General features: G+C 42.0%; 1 protein-coding gene across 4 annotated transcripts in view; it reads left to right on the top strand.

Annotated features, from left to right (window-relative positions):
• Positions 1-23,083, top strand: part of SYT9 (synaptotagmin 9) — a 159,729-nt gene that overhangs the window by 55,744 nt on the left and 80,902 nt on the right. The gene's annotated exons all lie outside the window — the stretch shown is intronic.

Genomic DNA, 23,083 nt, shown 5'->3' with positions numbered 1-23,083 from the left:
GCTCGAGGTCATACTGGTAAGTTTCCCAGTATTAAAAAGGCAGTTCCATGCATGTGAAAGCTGTATTCTTGAATACCATTTTATTAAATTGCTTTTTTCACAAAGCAATAAGTAGATCCTTTGCTTCATGTAATTGTAATATTTATAAGTCTTTGTATGTTTAAGAATTTAAACAACAACAGCAAGGTACCCAAACTGACTACATAATAGGCGTGCATTTCAGCTGATCTTTACATTCTTTATAGTATTTTGGTTCTGGGTTGTTGTCTTTTTTTCCAGGCAAGAATTGATGCATTATTTTGAGCCTATTTTATCCAAATTAATAGGATTCTGATATCTTTTCAGCTTGCATTTCAAATGATTCACAGCAAGAGCCATAGCCCAGTTTGGAAAAGCATGGTTTCTTGATAAGGAACCCAAACTAGTTTTTACAGCAGTTATCTCTAAATAACTGCCAGTGTTCAGTCCCCTGAACAGTGTGACTCAAGCACCAGGATGGTGAATTTTCCAGATTTTACTTAGCAATATCTGTAAGCCACTGAAATGAACCACAAATTGTAAATACCATATCAACTCATTGTGTGACACACACCAGAGCAGGGGTAGTCAAACTGCGGCCCTCCAGATGTCCATGGACTACAATTCCCAGGAGCCCCTGCCAGCGAATGCTGGCAGGGGCTCCTGGGAGTTGTAGTCCATGGACATCTGGAGGGCCGCAGTTTGACTACCCCTGCACCAGAGCATTATAGAACTCATTCTACCAAATATTTGGAAACATGCCAGGGTGCATGAACCTTTCAACTGAGTTGAGAGATAAGAAAATAGATTTATTGTACATAATAGAAAACACACACACATACCTTTCCACTTGCTGAACTCTTGGATACTTGAAACACTGAAGGGAAATTCTCTACCCGACGGAATTTCAAAGCGGCTTACAATTGCCTTTCCTTTCCTCTCCCCACAACAGACACCCTGTGAGATAGGTGTGGCTGAGCAAGCTCTTATAGAAGGTAACCCGCCAGGTGATTTTCCATCTTTACCAGGCAAAGCTATTAGCTCCCTATCTGTCCCCTGAACACCTATCCATGGTGATCCATGTGACAGTCACCTCCAGAATTAACTTCTGTAAATCACTCTACACAGGCCTGCCCTTGTCACTGACTCAGAAATTGCAGCTGGTGCAAAATGCAGGTACATTTTGGAGGGCCCACATCCAGCCTGAGTTGAGGCAGCTGCACTGGTTGCCAGTTGCGGCCTGGATCAGGTTCAAGGTTTTGGTTTTGACTTTTAAGGCCCTTTGCTGTCTGGGACTCACATATCTGCGGGATCGCCTGTCACCCTATGCCCCCCACAGGACCTTGCGCTCTGCAGGTACCAACTTGCTGGTCATTCTTAGCCCTGGAAAGTTGCCTGGCCTTGACTAGGACCAGGCCCTTTTCGGTCCTGGCCCTTACCTGGTGGAACAAGGTCCCGGAAGATCTCCAGGCCCTGCAGGAGATTTCAGCATTCCGCAGGGCCTGTAAGATGGAGCTCTTCCACCAGGTCTATGGCTGAGGCTAGGGCAGGGGGTAGTTGATGCCACCCCCAAGGAAGATCTGCCGCCATTCTTTTGGAACAGCTTTAATGGTGGCCAGCTGTTGCATGATTGATCCCTTTGGGCAGCCATGCTGGTATGGGATATTTAATACCATGTAGTGTTGTATTTTGATGTATTTTAATGGGAGTTTTTAATTGGGATTTCATGTATGGGAATTGTTTGTAACCCGCCACAGGCTGGCTTGCTGGGACTGGCAGATAATAAATCCAAATAGTAGTAGTAGTAGTAGTAGTAGTAGTAGTAGTAGTAGTAGTAGTAGTAGTAGTAGTAGTATCATCACTACTCGGTCAGAACAGCTTTATCTGTGCTGTGGCGAGCCCAAGGTTACCTAGCTGGCTGCATGTGGAGGAGCAGAGAATCAAACCCAGGTCACCAGATCATAAGTCAGTACTCATAACCACTACACCACATCAATTTAGGGATAGTGTTTACCTCTGTTTCGCTTAGACCTTTTCAAATCTTCATCATTGTATCACAGAAATATCTTTTTAAACCTAGTTGCTAGAAGTCAGCCTAAATAGGAGCGTTTTCTAATCGTTTCTAATAGAAATTCATGTGATTGAATAAGATGAGATCATACTTTCATCTTAGATTTTATGTCAACTCATCCAGGAGATTAGATCAATTCTTGATAACATCTTACTGTTCTCTGAGTTCTTAGAAAAGTGCTTTAAGTCAAACGGTGCAGCTTTATTGCTGAAACAATAAAGTAGATCTTTGGAATATGCAAGATCTGTGGTGAGCAGAATATATATGTTCTGCAGGGGGCATGGAAAGAGATGTATATATTTAGCATTAAAAGGATAGGAACTTCTTGACATCTCCTCCAGTGTCCTGATTGGCTCAATAAGAGGGTTCCTGCTTTTTGAGTGTACTTCCTCACTGCTTGCCTACAGAACAGTTATTGAACAGAATGACTGCAGCTAGCTAGATAGTTAGATCTCTCTTTCTATACATAGTTGTTTCTTTTCTGAATAAAAAACTATTTTGTTCTTTAAGCAGCCTGGTGCTTCGCCATCTCTGCATATTCAATCTCTGACAACAAAATCTCACCCTTGCAATTGTCTAGAACAGCCTTTCTTAATTATTTTACCATTGAGAAATTCTTGAAATATTCTTGAGGCTTCAAGAAACTCCAGAAGTGGTGTGATCATGCAGAATATGATTGTGAAGCATAGCTGTGTACATGCTTATCCAGGGCACTTCCCTTTCTCACCAACTCCAGGCCCATCACTGGCCATTTTGGGAGGGTGGGTCAGGTTGACATGACTGTTTATGGTTGTATCACCCAAGAAATGTTTAACAAATTTTAAAAATATATAAATATTAATTAACTCCCATCCGTTCATGAAACCCTTCCAGGGCCATCAGGAAGCCCCAAAGTTTCACAAAGCCATGGTTGAGAAAGCCTGGTCTAGAAGGACACTACCTGGAAACCATGTGTTTACTCTCCTCAGCTTGTCAGAGGAAGAATGTACTCTGTAATGGCACTAATTAAAATACAAATAATGCAAGGTCAGAATCATTGTTCCATGATACCTCAGGAAATTCCCCTTGAAGAAGTATCTATCATTTGCCAGCATTTTTTATAACACAAGAGAAGGGCTTTGACTCAGTAGTATATCTGCTTGGTCCCAAGTTCAACCCCCAGCATTTCCAGTTAAAGGATATGGTAGTAGGTGATGTGAACCCTGGAGAGTTGCTGCCGGTCTGGGTAGATGATACTGACTTTAGTGGACCAAGAGACTAATTCAGTATAATAAGTGTTGAAGCTTTTTTAAAAAAAGGAATCATAACATCCTTTTTTATCCTATAGTCCTTAGATTCTTAAAACTGTTTTCTCTTTGGCTACAGTACATTTATTTAGCATAGTATAATCATGGGGGCAAGAACAACAATGCATTCTGCCAGACCAATTAGGTAAGTGGTGCAGATAAAATAAAAATGTGAATGAACAGAGACATTGATTCATATTTGACTTGTGTTAGAACTCCAAGGGTAAGGAATACAGTCTATTACTAGTGTTTTGATGGGAGGGGAGTCTAAAGAAGGCACCTAATAATGGCTCACCATGCCCAATCAAATGTACCGAGAAGGTTAAGCAAGGACTTGAATAGTTTTGCAGGTTTGCAACTAAAAAGCTTTCAAAATTAAGAGGTGAAAATTTCTCAAGAAACAACCCATGGCTATGGGGGAATAATTGTTCTTCACACATTGCACAAAAGGAACACTTTCTGTAGCACTTCAGCTGTTTCACTTAACTATCAACATTTTTTTTTTACATCTTCCTTCAAGCTGTGTGATAATTCACATTTTCTAAGCCACCTTACCATTGCAAGATTTTGGTTTTTTTTCTTTTTCAACATTGACAGGTTTTTAAAATATGTTATGAGAGTTCTTGTTATTCGAAAAGTTGCTAAAGAACTGGAGATCAGCTTTTCATTGTGTGTGGAAAAAATGTTCTTACCTGTGGCTTGTACATTTATCCCAAGCTTATCTCTGTTGGTGGTGTTTACTTTTGGTAGTCCTTCAAAGACTACAATGGTCACATTGGGCCATTCCACAAACAATGGTTAGACTTTCAATGCACTTTAGAATCCTACATGTGTAGAATGAGCCTTCTGCCATATATTTTTGAGGTATCTTGGTTGTTTGTAAGTCTATGCATACATTTACTTTTGAAATAAAACTAGTGAACAAAGTACAACTTCCTTCTATAGTACATAAATTCAGTATTTAGTTATACCATACACCCCTTTGGACGTTGAAGCACCCAACCCTACTTGAAGGGCTGTCACATACAGTATGGAGGAGAGATGTTTTCTGATGCCCCAGAGTTTGGACCAGATTCAATGGGTTAAATTAACTCAAATTAACTCAAAATTAACTCAAAAGAATTTCCAGCTATACATCCAGAAGAAGTACCTGACAGAGCAGTTCATCAGTGGAACAGGCTTCCTCGGGAGGTGGTGAGTTCTCCTTCTTTGGAAGTTTTTAAGGAGACCCTAAGGAGATTGTGAGTGGGAAGGCAGTTGTGAGGTCCTTCATTCTGCAGGGGGTTGGACTAGATGACCCTGGAGGTGCCCTCCAACTCTATGATTCTGATTCTATTCTATGATTCTGTTAGTAGATATCATACTCTGCTGTACTCCTTCTCTCTATATATCTGTCTGTCTGTCTGTTTGTCTGTCTGTGTACCTATGTACCTAGATACCTAGAGATGACAGATACTGGATATATATTATAAATGCTATAAAACAGGTGGCAAATGATATTAAGGTAGCCAAAGGGAGTAGTGCTGAAGGAGCCACTTGGCTTGTATCTGAACTCCTGGCACCAGCTGTATCTGAGCTGAAAGACCCTTCCATTGCTTCTACTATTGCAGAGTCATTTGACTCAGTATAAGCCTGGCTACCAGTAGCCCCACAGGGCAGTGGCTAACCAGGAACTTTCCTGGCCTCTTAAACGGCTAATCCACCCCTGCTAACTTAACAAAGCTGAATATTCCCCACTGGATTCCTCTGTGAAAAGGACATTTTCTGACAGTCGCCAGTATATTGCAGTATAATCAAACACAACTACAGCATTTATGTATAAGGCCCTGCAATTTTGACTTTTAAAATATTCTGAACAGTGGTAGAAATTCTTGATATGTTGTCAGAATTAATTTTTTAATGTAGGCACTCATTTTTTTTGTTAAATGCATTTTTCTGCAACATTAGCATCATTGTTGATTTGTTTTAAAAATGTTCATGCTACACTTGGTCGGTAGGGGAAAGTAGATCTGTATGAACAGTATCTGTTCATACAATCTTGGTTCTCTAGAACGGTGGTCCCCAACCACCGGGCCGTGAAGGCCCTGGCACCGGGCCGCGGCTCCCTCTCCCCGCCCCCCCCCACAGTAAGAAACTTCCAGGCCGCAAGCATATCGGCTGCAAAAGCGGCCGATTAGCTTGCGGCCCGGCAAGCTTCTTTTTGTGGGAGGGGGGGAGAGGGAAGCAGGGTTGCGCATGCACATTTGTGCCATGCGCAGCCGAAATGTTCATGTGCAACACTTTCGTGCATGCACACATGCACAGCACTTTCACACATGCGTGTTTTCGGTTGTGCATGGCGCAAACGCACATGCGCAGCTGGGCGATTGCCCTCCCCGCTGCCACCGGTCCGCAGCCTGTAAAAGGTTGCGGACCACTGCTCTAGAACAGGACAAAACATTTTTCCTTGTATATGTTCAAGTTAGAGATTATGCAAGTGTTCATTTTTTCCTGAGTACGTTGTTCTGAATCCTAGAATTACCTTTATGCAGTTTTAGCATGGCAGTGTATTTTCAAAACCCAAAACCCAAACATGTACTTTAGTAAATCTAAAAATTGTTATATCCAGGGCTCAACAAATTCAAGGGACCTCGGAATTTCCTTGCTGTACCTGGTATTTTCAGCAGCCATTTACTGTAAGTGCCTTTTGATGATTCTCAGAAGTACAAAGTATATTTGGGTGAAGAATACAGATTAGCTTTTTGTTGTGATGTCAACCAGAATAATCAAATGGTTATTTATATACTACATTTTTCTTAGAGCTTAAAAATGGCAAGAAACTGTGGGGGATTCAGAATTAGGTTTTGTGCTAACAATAATTAGAGTGCACAATCATTCAAATATACATTCTTGATAACTGAAACATAAGTCTGGCTTCAGGATTTTGGGTCTTGCTCATAAAGCTGTAGAAACTATTAAATAATGGTGTTTCTCTGTCCATGAAGCAACTAGTCCTGAGATGTCATCTAAGAAATCATTGCTTTGTAAGTCCTGGTACATTTCAGGAGTCTAACTTGAATTTGTCAGACTTAATCGGACATATTGTATTTATTTGACATTCCTTGAGCTATTTTTAGCCTTTAATTCCTACAAGATATCGGAAGTATCAGTCATACCCTAATATTCAACAGTTCTTCCTTCTAGTTTTTACAGCTTTCACATTCTGTGTACATTTGCGCTCTTCTAATTGTTAAATGTTTTCCACCTTCTTTGGGGATTTGTGTCTTACAGTCATGATTGCTTTTTTTAAAGATACAAATAAATTAATATTAAAGGTAAAATGTGCCATCAAGTCGCAACAGATCTATATTAACCAGTGAAGTTGCACCTTGTGAGGTTTTCAAGGCAAGAATTGAGTAGCCATTGTTTTCCTCTGCACAGTAGCCTCACTCTTGCCTTGCAGAGGGAAATAGACGCACCTCAATAAGGACACTGAAACTTATATTTCTTTTTGGCATGAAAATGGCAACAGCCGTTTTTTATGCACTGAGAGTGGCCCGGCATGGAAGCGGATATTGCCTTCTTGTGGTCACCTGACCACAAGGCAGCCCCAATTATTAGCAGGTGATGCTGTCTGAAATGCCTGTTCCCCAGATTTTCTTGATCTGCTAACCTGTGGGAGGTGGCATCAGAGTGCAAACCTGCTGGGTGTTTTGCCTCTGCTGGGTTTCGCCTGCCACCCGGAAATGCAAGCCCTCAACCAGCTCCAGATCCACATGGCCCCTTATGGAAGCCTCCATTAAATACATAGGCCAGCACACAAGCTTTGGCCCCCTCTTAGATTCCACTTCTAGCATACCATCCGCCAGCTGTGACAGTTTTGTTTAACATTGTTGAAATCCAACAAACACAAACCTCCAAGCATGGAGGGAGGGAGGGTGCCGCTTCAGGAGCCGAGGGTGAAAAGAGGCCGGGCATGTCAAGCAGCTCCTTTTCAAGGAGCTCTGTCCGGCCCCTCTCCTCTCTGCCGTCGCTGTTGCACTGTGCTAAGGTTGTTGGGACAGGGAGTCCAAGCTCTCCCTGCAGTGTTCTTCTTTGGAGCATCAGCTCCTGCCGCGGCAAATGGGCCCTTCGCCTAAACTCAGGTACACTTCCTTGGTGGTCGCCATCCAGATACTGACCCTGCTTAGCTTCTGAACTCTAACCAGATCAGACTAATCAAGACCATTCAGTCTGCTCCAGCTTAGTAGTAGACACTACTGTAGTGATTGTATCACCTGGTTGATCCTCATTCTTTTGGGATCATGAGAAAGACAAAAACTTGTAAGATATTTACTTCATATACAGTGTTACCAATAACATGTTAGCTCAATGAAAGATACTATTAGAATGCAAGCCACTTTTTGAGAATGCTAATTTTTAAATCTTAAAGTATCTAGTTATAAAGTTCATCATAGTTTATAATAGGAACTGTAGGAAAGAAATTCTACAGGTTTTGTATGAATCTGCTCAAAATTCCAGGCCAGATGAGTTGCTCTGGTAGGTTTTATTTATTCATCTTCTGGTGGTCATTTTTAGGTTCTTAAAGATACAACTGTACCATGGATTGTATATTCAATTTTAAACAGATCTTTTTGCTTACTTTATGAAATAAAACAGACAACTGACAGCCAAACTATATATTGTTGTTGGGAGTTCTGTGATGTAAACACCTAACATATAACTGGGCCCTGAAAAGCAGCTATGGAGGAATGCTAGATCAGTCCTGCAGTGCTGAAGAAAGAGGGTTTTGTTCTTTCCCCATGCCATTTACTGGATCATAAATACCCTCAACCAGTACCACTGAAAAAGTTGGAAGGTAACAAGAATGCATAGTTATTGAACCTGTCTTTTGTTTCTTGGGGAGAGGAGGCTTAAAGAAGCCAGAGAGATTGGACATTCTTAGTTGAGGAAAGAGTACAGGACAAGACATCCCCCCTCCCAAAGCGTTGTAGTGCTTATTCATCCTTGTCCCTTCCCCCATTATGACAGTATCTTAATGGGCCAAATGACATGTTACAAGTTCCAGTGAAGCAACAGTGTTATGTGTAGTTGATCCTGATTTACAGCGGCATCTATTTATTTCATTTATTTTATTTGAATAATGTATATAATGTCTTCTCTCCTTAGACTCAAAGTAGGGGGAACATTATTCACATTTTTCTTTTCTTATTTGATCTCAAATTGTTGGTCAGGTTCTTAAAAGCCTTTCAATATAATCTGTCAGGAGCATGTCCTTAAGCATTGGAGTTGTTTAAATATGGTATAGTTCCTGAATGCATTTCTTCAACATAATGACTTGGACATTGGTAGTGATAGGATCAGATGGTGCCAAACTGCCAACTTTTGCAGTTAATTGCAATACTTCTCAGTTTATTGAGTCTGGGGATGTGCACAGAGTCTTTGTAGGTTTAAGCACTAACATCTGTTTGTTTGGCCTTTGCCTTTCCTGGCTATTTACCTTTGCTGTCCGGAGGGTGGATGACAGTGTTCCAGAGTTAGGTATTGTCTCCTTGAGAGAGGATGGTATTTACCTGAGCCTTCAAACTAGCAGTGGTATGTCTACTATTAAAGAAGCCTACCCTGATCCAAGCAGATTTCTTTAACTGTCACTCAGTCTTCTAGGTTCCATTCTTGAGCAAGGTGATTGAACAGTGCTGGCTGGACAACTTCAGACATTCTTGTATGAAACAGTCCTACCTGATGTGCAGGTTTTAGAAGGTGGTGTTGGGGGACTGCTCAACCACTTGACCTTTGTCTTCTGGCATTTCACAAGGTTCCATCTTACTCTTTATGATTTAAAACATCTACATGAAACTGCTGGGTGAGGCTGTATGGAAATCTGGGTTGAGTATTCACCTATGTGTAGATAATACTCAGCTCTGTCTCATGCTTCTGGCCAATCCCAAAGAGGCTGTAGAAACCCTGATTGATTGATTGATTGATTGATTGATTGATTGATTGATTGATTGATTGAGATTCCCTTCAGTCAGCATGGCTAGTAGCCATTGATGGACTTATCATCTCTAAATCTATCTAATCCCCCTTTAAAGCTGCTTATTACTGTTGTCATCATTATATCCTCTGGCAGCAAATTCTACATTTTAGTATTTCCTTTCATCCATCTTGAACCTATTGCCTATCACTTTCATTGGATGCCCTCAAGTTCTAGTATTTCGGTAGAGGGAGAAAAATTATCTTTGTCAACTTTCTCTACCACATGAATAATTTTATAAACTCCTAACCTGGCCTCCCTTCGTCATCTGTTTTCTAAAGTGAAAACTCCCCAACTCCTCAGCCTTTCTTTCTTCATAGGAAAGATGTTTCAACCCCCTAAGCACCTTGGTTGCCCTCCTCTCTACTTTTGTTAGTTCTGCAACATCCTTTTTGAGATGCGGTGACCAGAACTGTTCTCAGTATTCCAAATAAGGACAAGCCATATTGGCCATTCTATTCTCAGTCCTTTCCCTAATAAACCATAACATAGAGTTTGCCTTTTTCACTACTGTAGCTATCCACTGCAACCCCAAGATTTTTTCCTCTCCAAATCTCAGTGAGTTCAGTCTCATTAGCCTTTATTTGAAGTTGGGATTTGTGTGTGTGTGCATCACCTGACGTTCTCTCAGTGATCACCCCTTCCTGCTCTATGTTTTAATTTTTTAATATATGTGTACTTTATTGTACTGCTTTTATTTTAATTGGTTTAATGCTGTGGTTTTTTGTTTCCTGTTAGTGTTTTATTATTATTATATATTACTAGCAGTAAAGGCCATTGTAAAAAAAATACAATAGGCTCTAGATAGCCAGGACTCCCTTTCAATACGCCCCCTTAGCCTGGGAAGTTAGAGGGAGAGGACTGAAAGGGAGCAAGGATGGCACCAGGTCCCTTTAAATATTTCCTCCTATCCTGGCAAGGCAGGGAGGGAGTGCTTGAACAGATCTGGGCTCTGCACACACTGTAACCAATTCTGACAATCAGCCATAACGTGTGTTATGGAGGGGGGGGGATGTTCCATTTAAATGCTCCTTCCCAGCTTGCCAATGCATGGAGGGAGTGTTGAAATGGAGCCATGTTTCACCCCCATCTACCAAGGCAGGGCCAAGCATTTGAAGGCAGCAGGGCCGCCTGCCTTTGAGCTGTCAATGGCCCTTTATTTTCTCTTTCCTTCCCAGTGCATTGAACATTCGATGGCCTCTTATCAGGCAGGGCTTATTCTGGAGGCTTTAGAATGCTCAATATGTAATTGGAAGGACATGCATGAAATTATATGGTGTGATGATTATTATGTATGTTTTAAATCTGTTAGCTGCCTTAAGGTCCTTGATCTGGACAGAAAAGCAGGGTATACATTTTCTAAATAAATAGTGCCACCGTATAATCAAGATGGATATGATTGCTGTGATCAAACAGTTCACACATGTGTACCAACAAAGTGGAAATACATTACACAGCACAGAGGCCTATGATGACACAAGAGAAAAATAACTTCCCAGAAAAGACGGTGTACTTTCCCTTCTCTTGATGTTTTCTTTTGTGTCCCAGAGCTGGGGCATATATTTTGATTGCTACCAGCATTACTGCTGAAAACAGGCTGCTCACACGCAATCCTTCCTGCTCTCTCTGCAACAGGTGGGAGTAGTCGTCATGTGAACTCTCCAGGCTCCACCCAGCTACCCTTATAAATGTGACACATGAAGTTATTTGTAACCACTGCTGGAGGTGAAACAAAGAAAGGATAATGATAAAGTCATTTTCTGCAGCATCTAGATAGATACATAGGTAGGTAGATAAGGTCTCTGCATCATCTAGTGAAAAAAGAACATAATAATGCCTTTGCTGTGTTGTGGAATTTCAAATAAATGCAGTCAGAAGTCTATGCTGTTAAAATTCTTCAGGGGAAGCCTTTTTTTTTAGGTAAATGGCAAATATAACAGTTCATCATGAGTGCTTAATTATCCACTGATCCTTTTGTCAGAGCGAAAATGAATCAATCTAGACTAGAGAGCCATGTGAGCTGCACGTTGGCTATTGCCAGCTTGACTGTGATCCATTAGTATATTGTAAAACAACATTTGGGATTTCTCTCTTCACTCCCGTCCCAGCAGATACATTCTCTCAGGCATATTCTTCTCTTGGGCATAAATGGAATTTTGCATTTGATTAGGACCTTAGGATTTAACTAACTGGATATTACAGGATATGCATGGCTGACGCTGCCCTGAAACATCCCTTCCACAGACTTGCCTTGCATCTTCCCAGTAGTGTTTGATAAAGCATATGTTCAATGAGATACTATCACATTCAACATTCTCCCATACAATCACCATTTAATTCATTGGCTGTTGCTTGCAGAGGCTGGGGAAATACCAAACCCACTGATGTTGCATCATTCATCTTTTACCAAATGCTGCCAGGAAGAGATGGGAGGCAAGCTGGCTATACTTACTTACCTCTTTAAAGTGTATTTAGGCTCTAAAAGACTGATTGTAAATAGGTGCTCCAGAGATATAAGCTTTTCACTCCTGGATGATGCATCACATCTTTTTCAGGAAATGTCTGATTCTCATATGCGCCTCTGCTCTTAATATATGGCATTTAGGATACAGGTTCCTTCAGTTCATATGTTCCTACAGTTTCCGCCTCCAAAAGCAACTAAGTGCAAAACTGAGCAATTCATATCCTCTGTGGCATGTATGATAGCCTCAGGTCCAGGTTGCAATATGAATTAATGCAGGCATGGTAGCACTGCAGCTCCTGTCTCTAGTTATAGTTCCACTGAGACATTAAAACAGAGCAAGTCCTGGTGCAGTTGTTCACTCTGCTCATTGGATAATGGAATAATTTTTCTGAAACAAAGCCACACCCTGAGGCATACCAGCTGGCCTGCTGAGGAACTGTAGGAGGTGGGGAAGGAAGCAGAAGTGTGAGTGGTGCATATAACAAACAAGAGGACTGATAATGTTGTTCTAGCCCTATAAAATGTTAGTTTTTATTCATGATAGAAGACCATCCACAGCCAGAGACAACTGATACTCACTCCTGGCCAATCCCTGTATGACTAAGGAGTGTTCTGTTTAACTTGTCCTACAGTAGCTGTTCCACAAAATAGCTGAAGAATCCTGAGTTAAGGATGTGATAGCTGCCTATTGGTTGAGTGAAAGCAAAGACATCATTACTGAAAGTCCAGGAACATTATGTGCTGTTATTTTATCATGGATTCACAAACAGCGGAGTGTTCCTGAGTTAAATCAATCCTCTGTAACTTCTAATAGGGGACTGACAAGCTGCAGTTTCCCAAGATTATTCTTGCAAGATCTCAGCTCCCAGATGGTTGACCCAAACAAATCACTAGATTGCTGGGATCTCTGAGTCTGGGTATTTATAAAAAGTACAATTTGTTGTTGTTGTTAGGTGCAAAATCGTGTCCGACCCATCGCCGCCCCATGGACAATGATCCTCCAGGCCTTCCTGTCCTCGGAGTCCATTTAAGTTTGCACCTACTGCTTCAATGACTCCATCCATCCACCTCATTCTCTGTCGTCCCCTTCTTCTTTTGCACTCAATCGCTCCCAGCATTAGAGTCTTCTCCAGGGAGTCCTTCCTTCTCATGAGGTGGCCAAAGTATTTGCGTTTCATCTTCAGGATCTGGCCTTCTAAGGAGCAGTCAGACCAGTTTGTTCGCCTTGCAGTCCAAGGGACTCGCAAGAGTCTTCTCCAGCACCAGAGTTCAAAAGCCTCAATTCTTCGACGCTCGGCCTTCCTTATGGTCCAACTTTCGCAGCCATACATTGCAACTGGGAATACCATAGCCTTGACTAAATGCACTTTTGTTGGCAGGCTGATGTCTCTGCTTTTTAGGATGCTGTCTAGATTTGCCATAGCTTTCCTCCCCAGGAGCAAGCGTCTTTTAATTTCTTTGCTGCAGTCCCCATCTGCAGTGATCCTGGAGCCCAGGAAAATAAAATCTGTCACTATATCCATTTCTTCCCCATCTATTTGCCGGGAATTGAGAAGGCCGGATGCCATGATCTTTGTTTTCTTGATGTTGAGTTTCAAGCCAACTTTTGCACTCTCCTCCTTTATCCGCATCAACAGGCTCTTTAGTTCCTCTTCACATTCTGCCATTAGAGGGGTATCATCTGCATATCTGAGGTTGTTGATATTTCTCCCTGCAATCTCGATCCCAATTTGTGACTCAAAAGTTGAGCTGAACAATAAAAATAATGTAAAACTTGTTAATTATTTATTATAGTGCACAATTTAAAACTTCTTAAAAACTTCTTAAAAACTATACCGAACTAACAGCACATAGGACCAAGGACCAAACGCGTTTCGACCCTTCCGGGTCTTCCTCAGTGGTCAAGATTATGATAATACACTCTATATAGAAATATACCTATATAGAACTCTCTATAATGTGTAGCTGAACGGTTGAGTGGGATCCTGAAAGATAAATATTGGAAAATAAACAACTTTCTAAGCTTGAAACGACCAGCTGACCCTGCATTCTTCCCAGATTATCTCTTACCAGACTGACAGGAGCCGAAGTCTGGGAAAATTGGCGGTGTAAAGACTGTGAGTTCTCTGTTTGTTTTCTTATTCTTTGGAGCCAGGCACCAGCCCCCCTCCTTCCCTCCTAACCAATTTACAAGGGAATCCTTTCCCCAGACGGGAGGCAAGCCAGCTAAACACACTCATTAAACAAACAAAGAAAGAGCTTAAAAGAGAGAGTTTAAAGATTTGTTGGAGAGAGTTCAATGGGGGACGCTGACTTGACACGGAGATTGACAAACTGATAATTTTTGATCGCCCGAACTCCCACGAGACCTCGCTAGATTTTCTGCTTATAATCTGTGACTGCTTAGAACTATGGAAAAATTAACTAAGGCACAGTTCCTTCATTTGTTATGAGAAGGGAACTCAGAGATGCTGAAAGCAGTCAAAAAGGTTGAAAAGGAAATCCAAGACACCAAGAAAGAGCTCTCAGACAGAATCGACGGTTTGAAAAAAACAGCTGATGAAAGCACAACTCAGCCAGCAATACACCAAACAAGAATTCAATGTCTGGAAGTTAATCAACAGGAGTGGGAGAGAGCTAGCAACGTAAAAATCAAAAGCATCTTGGAAGAATTTGGGAAAACAGATTTAAGGAAGGAAAGCACCGAAAGCCTGGAAGACTATTTAGAGGAGGAAGAGATTCGGATTGACAAAATATACAGAGTCTACTCAAAGGCGACCGCACGAAGGAAGCAATCAAGAGATATCTTTGTGCGACCTGACAACAAGGAAGAAGCACAAATACTTCAAGACCTGCCAGCAGATACATCATGGAAAAGAGCACAATTCCACCTTTTGTGACCACCTGAAGAATGTGATGAACTGTGGAGCAATTACTTGGTCTCTCTTAGGAAAGGCAGCAGTAACCTTTAGGTTGGGGCCAATATACGATGGGAACTGACTATATATTATTTGGGATAATAATAGATTGTATCCTTATAAGTATTAACAATTACTTGGCTAAGAAAGACAACAGTAACCTTTAGATTAGGACTAACATGCAATGGAAACTGAATGTTTTTTTTTCTTCTTTAAGATAATAACAGACTATACTTTTACATGTATCAACAATTACTTTCTCAGCTGGTTGTTTCTTTTACTCTTTCTTTCTATCTTTTGTAAGCACTTTATATACAATTTAAAAAAGACAAGAAAAAGTTTAGGAGGATCCAGGCAACACCTTCCTTATCATAAGCCCTACTGCCTAAAGGATATTCTGTCTGTTGTTTGAACATAACTTCTGTATAATAATCACCCACTTTGCAAGCATTGCTATAACTTTTGTTCCCAGTTCCTGTTTCCTTTTTATATGAAGTATTTCCATGCTGGAAGAATGCTCATACTCTGCTCATACTTTATGTGAAGAACTGGGAAATAAAAGTTGATATTCCACATTATGGGTAGCAGAGTTTCTCCACAAGAAGGAAAGAATGAGCTCTGCTTCTATCACTGAAATAATCTAAAAAGATGTATCAATAAAAGGTATCCCTACTTGCTCAATATTTCTTATAAAATTTCATTTTTCTTTTATCTGTTGCAATATTTTTTTCTGTCACCATTCTGATAATTTCCCCAAACTCACAGCTTTTAACTCTACAACCCAAACAACCCATGAAGTATCATCAGTAATTTAGGATTCTCTTTAATTCTGGCTCCTTTGTTTTATAATAATGAAATATTTTATCTATAGACTACTGCAACTTATTACTCTAAAAGTTAATTAAGTCCTGATGGAAATTGCTTGACTGTAATTAAGAGTGGTGTTTTATCTATTGCTTTAGTCTTTTAAAAAAGAATATAACATTTTATTATATATTTAATCTTATGAAAGCTTTCACCTAGAATGCTACTAGATGTGGTGTTGTTTTTATTGCAATATTTTCCCCTTCTCAGCACTTAAATAGCTAGACTACATGTGTGAGGCTATGTACTTATGAGCAGTCCCATTTATTTTAATGAGACTACTCATAAGAAAAGTGCATTAAGATTAGAGGCTTCATTAAGGCCTATTATGCACGGCTGCTGAAACAGCAGCATGGAGAATGCGGAGGAGGAAGAAGCGAAGCAAACCGCTTATGCATGGGACGGAACACAATGGTGGCCAAACCCGGAGTATCTGATTATGCACGCGGCTACTCCGGAGTTGCTTCTGGTTGCGCCCTGGTCCCAGGAAGCTCCACTTTCTTTCGCATATCGCTAACACAGCTTTTTTGGTGGCATACGTTGACACTGCGCCCGGTTGCCGCCTGCAGTGTGCATAATTGGTGATTTTAGCCACCACCATTCCACCCCGAATGCGGACCTTCCACTCTGTGCATAATGGGCCTAAGAGTGAACATATGAACTGCCTTATACTGAATCAGACTCTTGGTCATCAGCATTCCATATTGTCTAATCAGACTGGCAGTGGCTTTTCCAGGGTCTCAGGGAGAGGTCTCTCACACTATCAACTACCTAATCCAGCCTTTTTCAACTTTTTTTGTTAAGAAACCCCTGAAACGTTCTCCAGGCTTCGAGAAACCTCAGTGGAGTAATGTAATGATCCAGAATATGGTTGGGAAGCATAGCAGCATACATGCCCACCCAACCCCTCCATGTCCATAATTGGCCATTTGGGGGAGGGGGTCAACATGACCATATATAGTCATATGACCTGATACATGTTTGACAAATTTAAAATATATATAAAAGATTAACTCCCGCACATTTGGAAAATCCTTCCAGGGCCATCAAGAAACCCCAGGGTTTCACCCTATTTGGAAAAGCCTGACCTAATCCTTTAAGTGGAGATCTGGAATTAAACTTGGGACCTTCTGCCTGGCAAGCAGATGCTCTGCCAATGAGTCATGCCCCTGTCCATCCCAGGCTAGGTGTCCCCAGCCTTTTTGCCATCTTTGGAATTCTTACACAAGGTAGTTGGTGCAGCCTCAGAATGGCTGCTGTGAACCAACCACAAAATTTCATAGAGTGAAGTCATGCAGAACTCTACATTTAACTTTTAACCACATTTAACTTTAGAAGTGATACATTCTCTTTAAAGTGGCAATTAAAATGATTAAGGGGATGGAACACCCTCCCTATGAAGGAAGTTTAAAGAGATTAGGGCAGACTAGCTTGGAGAAATGATGACTGAGGGGTGACATGGCACAGGTTTACAGAATTAGTTATGAGGTAGAGAAGGTAAAGAAATAAGTACTTTTCTGCCTTTCTCACAGTACAAGAACTCATGGGCATTCGATGAAATTAATGAACAGGAAACTTAGAACACATAAAAGGAAGTCTTTCTTCACCCAAAGAGTAATTAACATGTGAAATTTCACTGCTGCAGGAAATGGTAGCAGCTACAAGCATGGACAGCTTCAAGAGGGCATTAGATAAACATAAGTCAGTCAGGGACTATTAGCTACAAGTTACAGATGGAACACTGTCATAGTGATGCTCTATATTCTTGGTGCTTGGGAGGCAACAGTGGGAGTTCTGGCCCCAACAGTGGACTTCCTAATGGCACTTTGGTTTTAGCGCTTTTGGATGGGCCATTGGCCTGATGAAACATGGCTTCTCTTATGTTCTTAACAACAGCTGTTCAACATTTCAGACAGAAGCATTGCTTAACAGGATGTCTTTCAAAGTGTTTTAAAGTATTTTCTTGTATACACACAGCTTATTTCAGTCATAAAGTGAATATCGTGTTGCAGTGTCATCTGCTGCCACAACTGTTTTTTTAAAAATCTGCACAGCCATTTGGATCTTTTGTGCTCAGTCATAAGCCCTGCCAGGCAAAAGCCCCACCCATTTGCCAAAAATGTTTGGCAGGGACCAGGAAAGGTGTTTGAGAACCCTGGTGTCCCACCACAGGGGAAAACTGGGCAGATCAGTGCTGTAAGTACATGTCCACTCCAGAACGTTGCAGTGGGTGAAGATGCTAAGTTGTTGACCTGAACAGTCAGAAAGACAGACACCCTCTCTCTGCAGCCTTGACCCACACAGATCTACATACACAGATCTACTTCCTGCTGTCCTTTTCATTTCAAGTTAACTTCTGTGATTCCCAACCCGCAAGGTGACTGGGCCACCAGAACTGCCTTAAAGTACTGTTTAGGAAGCATCAGAGCAGACTGGCGTTATATTGCAATCACATGACCTATTTTCAGAGATTCTAAAAAGTACAGACACCTTTAAAAAAAGAAACAGTCTTCTTTCAAGTTGAGTACCTGAAGGGAACATGCTTCTCAGTTGTAAAAAGAGAGGTCTGCTCTTACAAAAAATATTCAAGTGTAACTATGTTAGCATTTACTGAAAATTACTGGCCTGTTGCGTCTTTCAAATGCAACTGGCTTCTTCCTGTGTCAACCTCTAGGTGCAAAGAACTAGGTTCTGGCCTCATTGCCAGGGTTTCTCTCTCTCCTGGTCCTTGAAACCCGATTCAGCAACAAAATGTTTTTGTGCCTAAACATTTGGTGTGGGGAGGGATTGAGCATTCCTGGTTGATAAGAGGGTCCTTGGCTGGGGTTCCCCGATCTTGGTAAAGACCCCATGTTGAGCTAATAATTTCTCCGCAATACTTATTTTCCTAAATGAGGTTTGGTTATTGAGAGTGGTTCTCACAATAAGCCGTGAATTGAGTCCTACTCCAATCCCTATTGTTGCAAGCATGTGAGAACACTTTTGGCTAACCCAAAAGGTCTTTCCATGAATCCTGTGAAATTATTCTTTCCTGCATAAATATCACAATGACTGCTATCCTTTATTGCTTCCTTAATCATATACTTGGTGGAAAGGTAGCAATAGAAATGTTTAAAATAAGTAAATCTCCTTGTTTTATGCAGTGTCTACCAAAATGGATGTTGCAACAGCAATAAATCAGAGAGGATAAAACTCTGTCCCTAATGTGAAACATCCTTATGAAGCTTATAATATAATGATGACAACCAGGTGACAATTCTTTAAGAAAATGCATGTTAATTTAGACAAAATTGGAATCCCAGGGCAAAGTTTCAGCCATCCCCCTCTTGATTAGAGTGAGAGTTACTTTTCTGAGTATGGCATTCCATTGCAGGCCATGCAACATCATCCTTATTGCTTCCATGTTTATAATTAAGTCTGTTTACATTGCACAGTCTTTCATTCTAAAAAGATCATGCTTCTGCACTAGAGTTCACCTTCTCTTTTAACAAAAAACAATTTAAAAAGTGGTGAAGTAAGTTGCTTAATTGGTTACCAGTTACTGAACAATCATAAGAAATACCACTTTGAAAAGAATACCACTTCTTTCCCCCCTCTTTATTATTTGTTAATCTATAATATCATCTTCACAGACAAACAAGGTATTTTAATAACAGGATTCATACTCTTGTGCCTATAATTAGAAATGCCTCAAAAACTATATAGTATGAGGTTATGTCAACAGAATTCTATTTATATGGTTGTGAGCCTCAGTTTCTGAGTTGCAGAGTGACTGAGGGTATACTGCTTTTGGGTCAGTCTGCAGTAAGCTATTGCCTAGATATGTTTTTGAAGATAATGCCGAGATACCTTGATGAATTCATAGACTTTCTGGTGGATCTGAATGAATTTAAGTTTACTAACTGCTCATTTTATACAGTACCAAGTTTTCCTTCAATTGTTAGGGGCTTTCCGCACTCCTTCAAAATCGCACAATGGTTGCCAATTGAAAATGCTACTGATTTGCCATTATGCACAACATCGTTGACAATCTGCCACACACCTGAAACCGATCCGCAAAAAGCGCTTCGTTGTAGCGCTTTCAGGGAAATCCCCAAAAGTGGATTCACCTTCCGGAAAGCGCTACACTCCTGCAACCAATCTGCAACACTAGCGGGAAAGTTCTGTGCGTTACCATTGTTGTGGTTTCTACAAAGTCCCTCCCCCTGGCTCTCTCCTCTGATCTTCTGGCGAAGCGATCGCCATTTTTTTTTCTCCGAGCGAGCGGAGATCAACGCACCGGCGAGCCTCCGTTTAGCCAGTGAGGCTTCCCCGGCTGCAGTCCCTCCCCAGAGCTGTTTAAAGTCACTAAGCACAAACAACAGAGAAGCCCGTTTGCTGATGTATTTTCCCTTTATTGTTCACACTGTTTTCGGCTGAAAATCGCGCCCGTGAGGGGGGGGGGAATTTTTTTTTTCACTCGGGGGGAGCGTGGCAACGATGAAATGGCAGCTCAAACACACCTGCCAGCTGGATGGGTCTCTCCGTTGCAACGAAGCAACACATATTCGTTGCAACGGGTGTGTGTGTGTGTGTGTTTTTTTAAAAACCTTTCTTAAAGGGAAAGGGGCTGTTTGGGAGCATGCTAACGGCCGCCCATTGGCTGCTTGACGGCCAGGGGCGGGACGAGCTCGGCAATAGCGCTTCCTTTCTAGCTATTTTTGCCGAGACCGGAAGCCTGTGGGAAACTATAGAAACGCAACTGGATTCCACTACAAAGACAGGTATGCATAACAACGAATTCCACTATTTAAAATTGCAATTTTTCGTTCAGCAAACAATTTGCTACAAGGATCCCAGTGTGGAAAGCCCCTTAGTATTGCTAACATTACACTACTGTCATTCCACCAAGAAAATGAGAATATACTTCAATGGGAAAAAATGCATAGGATTGATGTTCAACTGGTTTGTAATGCCAATAAAATTAGAACCAATAAATATAACTGCATGTTTCTTGGAAGCACACGTGACTCACATATTTTTTAAATGTCAAGTATATGTGTATGTATGCTAAGGCAACTTTCTCAATATGGCTACCGCTAAGTTATTTGTTACTGACACTGAAAAGTGGTTATTGTGTGCCTCACATCAAACAAATTTTATGTTCATGTGAACATGCCATATAGTCGCAACCAACTTATGGCAATTCCAGGCAGGGGCTTTTAATTCAAGTGAGAAATAGAGTTGGTTTGCCATTACCTTCCTCTGCATAGACTTCCTTGGTGGTCTTCCATCCAACTAGCCATCCTATTTAGTATTTGAGATTTGACAAACTGCCTGTCTTCTCACAAACAAGTTTTATTAGGAATCATAGTGTGTTCATATCTTTAACTTGCAGGTGATTTTGGATATCTAGTTGCAAGTACAATCATTGGCAGGTTGTGGCTGTACACACAAATGTGTCAGTGAGACTTTGTGTAGAGTAGGCATCGTCCATGGCAACTTGTAGGAATAGCACTCTAAAGCAAGAAGAGACTTATCAGAATTATTAAAAGTAAAAAAGAGACTCAATATCAATGAAACTTTTTTGATGTAGATCACAGTTGCACATTCCTTAGCTGTATTTAACTCTCTTGCAGCATTATGCAAGGCTCTTTGGAGTGAAATAGAAGGCATTAATAAGGTAGAGGAAGAAAGGCAGAATTAAATTGAGTGTAGTACTACTACAGAAATAAATTGAGTGTAGTCAAAGAATTGAGGCTTTTGAACTCTGGTGCTGGAGAAGACTCTTGCGAGTCCCTTGGACTGCAAGGTGAACAAACCGGTCAGTCCTAGAGGAGATCAGCCCTGCCTGCTCCTTAGAAAGCCAGATCCTGAAGATGAAACTCAAATACTTTGGCCACCTCATGAGAAGGAAGGACTCCCTGGAGAAGAGCCTAATGCTGGAAGCGATCGAGGGCAAAAGAAGAAGGGGACGACAGAGAATGAGGTTGCTGGATGGAGTCACTGAAGCAGTAGGTACAAATTTAAATGGACTCCGGGGAATGGTAGAGGACAGGAAGGCCTAGAGGATCATTGCCCATGGGGTCGCGATGGGTCAGACTTCGCACCTAACTACAACAACAACTGATATCAGTGTTGATAATGCAGAACCTGAAGAGCAAATGGATGCCAAAGATATAGAGAACACTGATGCCGGTATGAGGATGAATCTGCAAATCAGTCTTAAAAAACAAAAACACAAATCCATAGGTTCATGCACTCTCCCTTGTCTGCTTATTGACAGATCTTGCATAATTATGCCGGACTTTATAAATGCATCTCTCAAAGATGTTAATTTGTATTCTAGTTATTCCATGCAATATATTAAGACTAGTAGTAAAGCCCGTTGCATGCTGTAATGCAATGGGCACTAGCTCATGGTTTGGTGTGGGTTTTGTGCCTCATTTGGAAGCTGGCAACCTAAGAGGAGGTCTCTCTGTATACCACAGTCCTGACCAAAATCAGGTTCAAGCACACCTACGAAGTTTGGAATTCCTGAACATGAGCCTACCTCTATCAGGCAAACTTAACTCTTCTCTACAATAGTTTCTTGACCTGAAATAGGCCAGGGGGTGTTATGTGGCTGGCTGGGTGACTGTGAAGGCATTATACCCTTTTGAAGCCCCACTTTCCAACCCAGGAGTAGCCAACCTTCAGTTGCAGCCCAGAGATCTCCTGGAATTACTGCTCATCTCCAGACTATAAGGATCAGCTCCCCAGGCAGAATGGCACCTTCGGAGGGTGGACTCTGAGGCATTGTACCCTTTTGAAGCCCCACTTCCAAACCTTGGTTTCACTGGGCTTACCTAGCACAGTCTGTTGTTTGGCTGGTGATGTCTGCCCTTCTGAAGCCTGGGGCCTACTGCTGGCAACTGCAGTTTCTCTTGTCCGCAAATCCAAATCTTTAACCGCTCCTAGCGGAGCGGATAAAATAAAGCAGTAAGGGCCCCGAGGGCGGACCCTGTCCGGGATGAGGAAGGGTGCCAATAGGCCCCTTCCCCCGGACTGACAATTGGAGGGCCCAGTCGGCAGGTGCTTTGTGAAATGCGGCTCGCAATTGGTCCCTTGCCGACCCCTCCCAGTTTGCCGGCATTCGGCCGCCCGCTGCCATTACCTCGCTTCCCCTGCACAGGCCAGGTCACCACCTGGCCGTGCGCCAAGGAAGGGCCAGCGGCCGCCGCTGTAGTGGCGGGGCTGCCGCTGCGGCCCGCACCACCACCCGCTGCCAGAAACGTCACTGTCGCCGTGGCCGCCGCCCACCTCGCCCACTCCCACCACAGCTTGCCTGCAGACCAACAGAGCTGCCAGGGGCTGCTGCCGTGTTGTCCGGCAGCGGCGGCTGTGGCCCCGCCCCAGCCCACTGCAAGCAGCCACCCCAGACCGCTGCTTTACCTCTCAGACTGCTGTTGGACCCACTGCTATCAGCGG

The sequence above is a fragment of the Paroedura picta genome, chromosome 2 (genome assembly GCF_049243985.1).
Source record: "Paroedura picta isolate Pp20150507F chromosome 2, Ppicta_v3.0, whole genome shotgun sequence".
Lineage (NCBI taxonomy): Eukaryota > Metazoa > Chordata > Lepidosauria > Squamata > Gekkonidae > Paroedura > Paroedura picta.
Note: the sequence above shows the minus strand (reverse complement) of the source record. Positions and strands in the feature narration are given on the sequence as shown.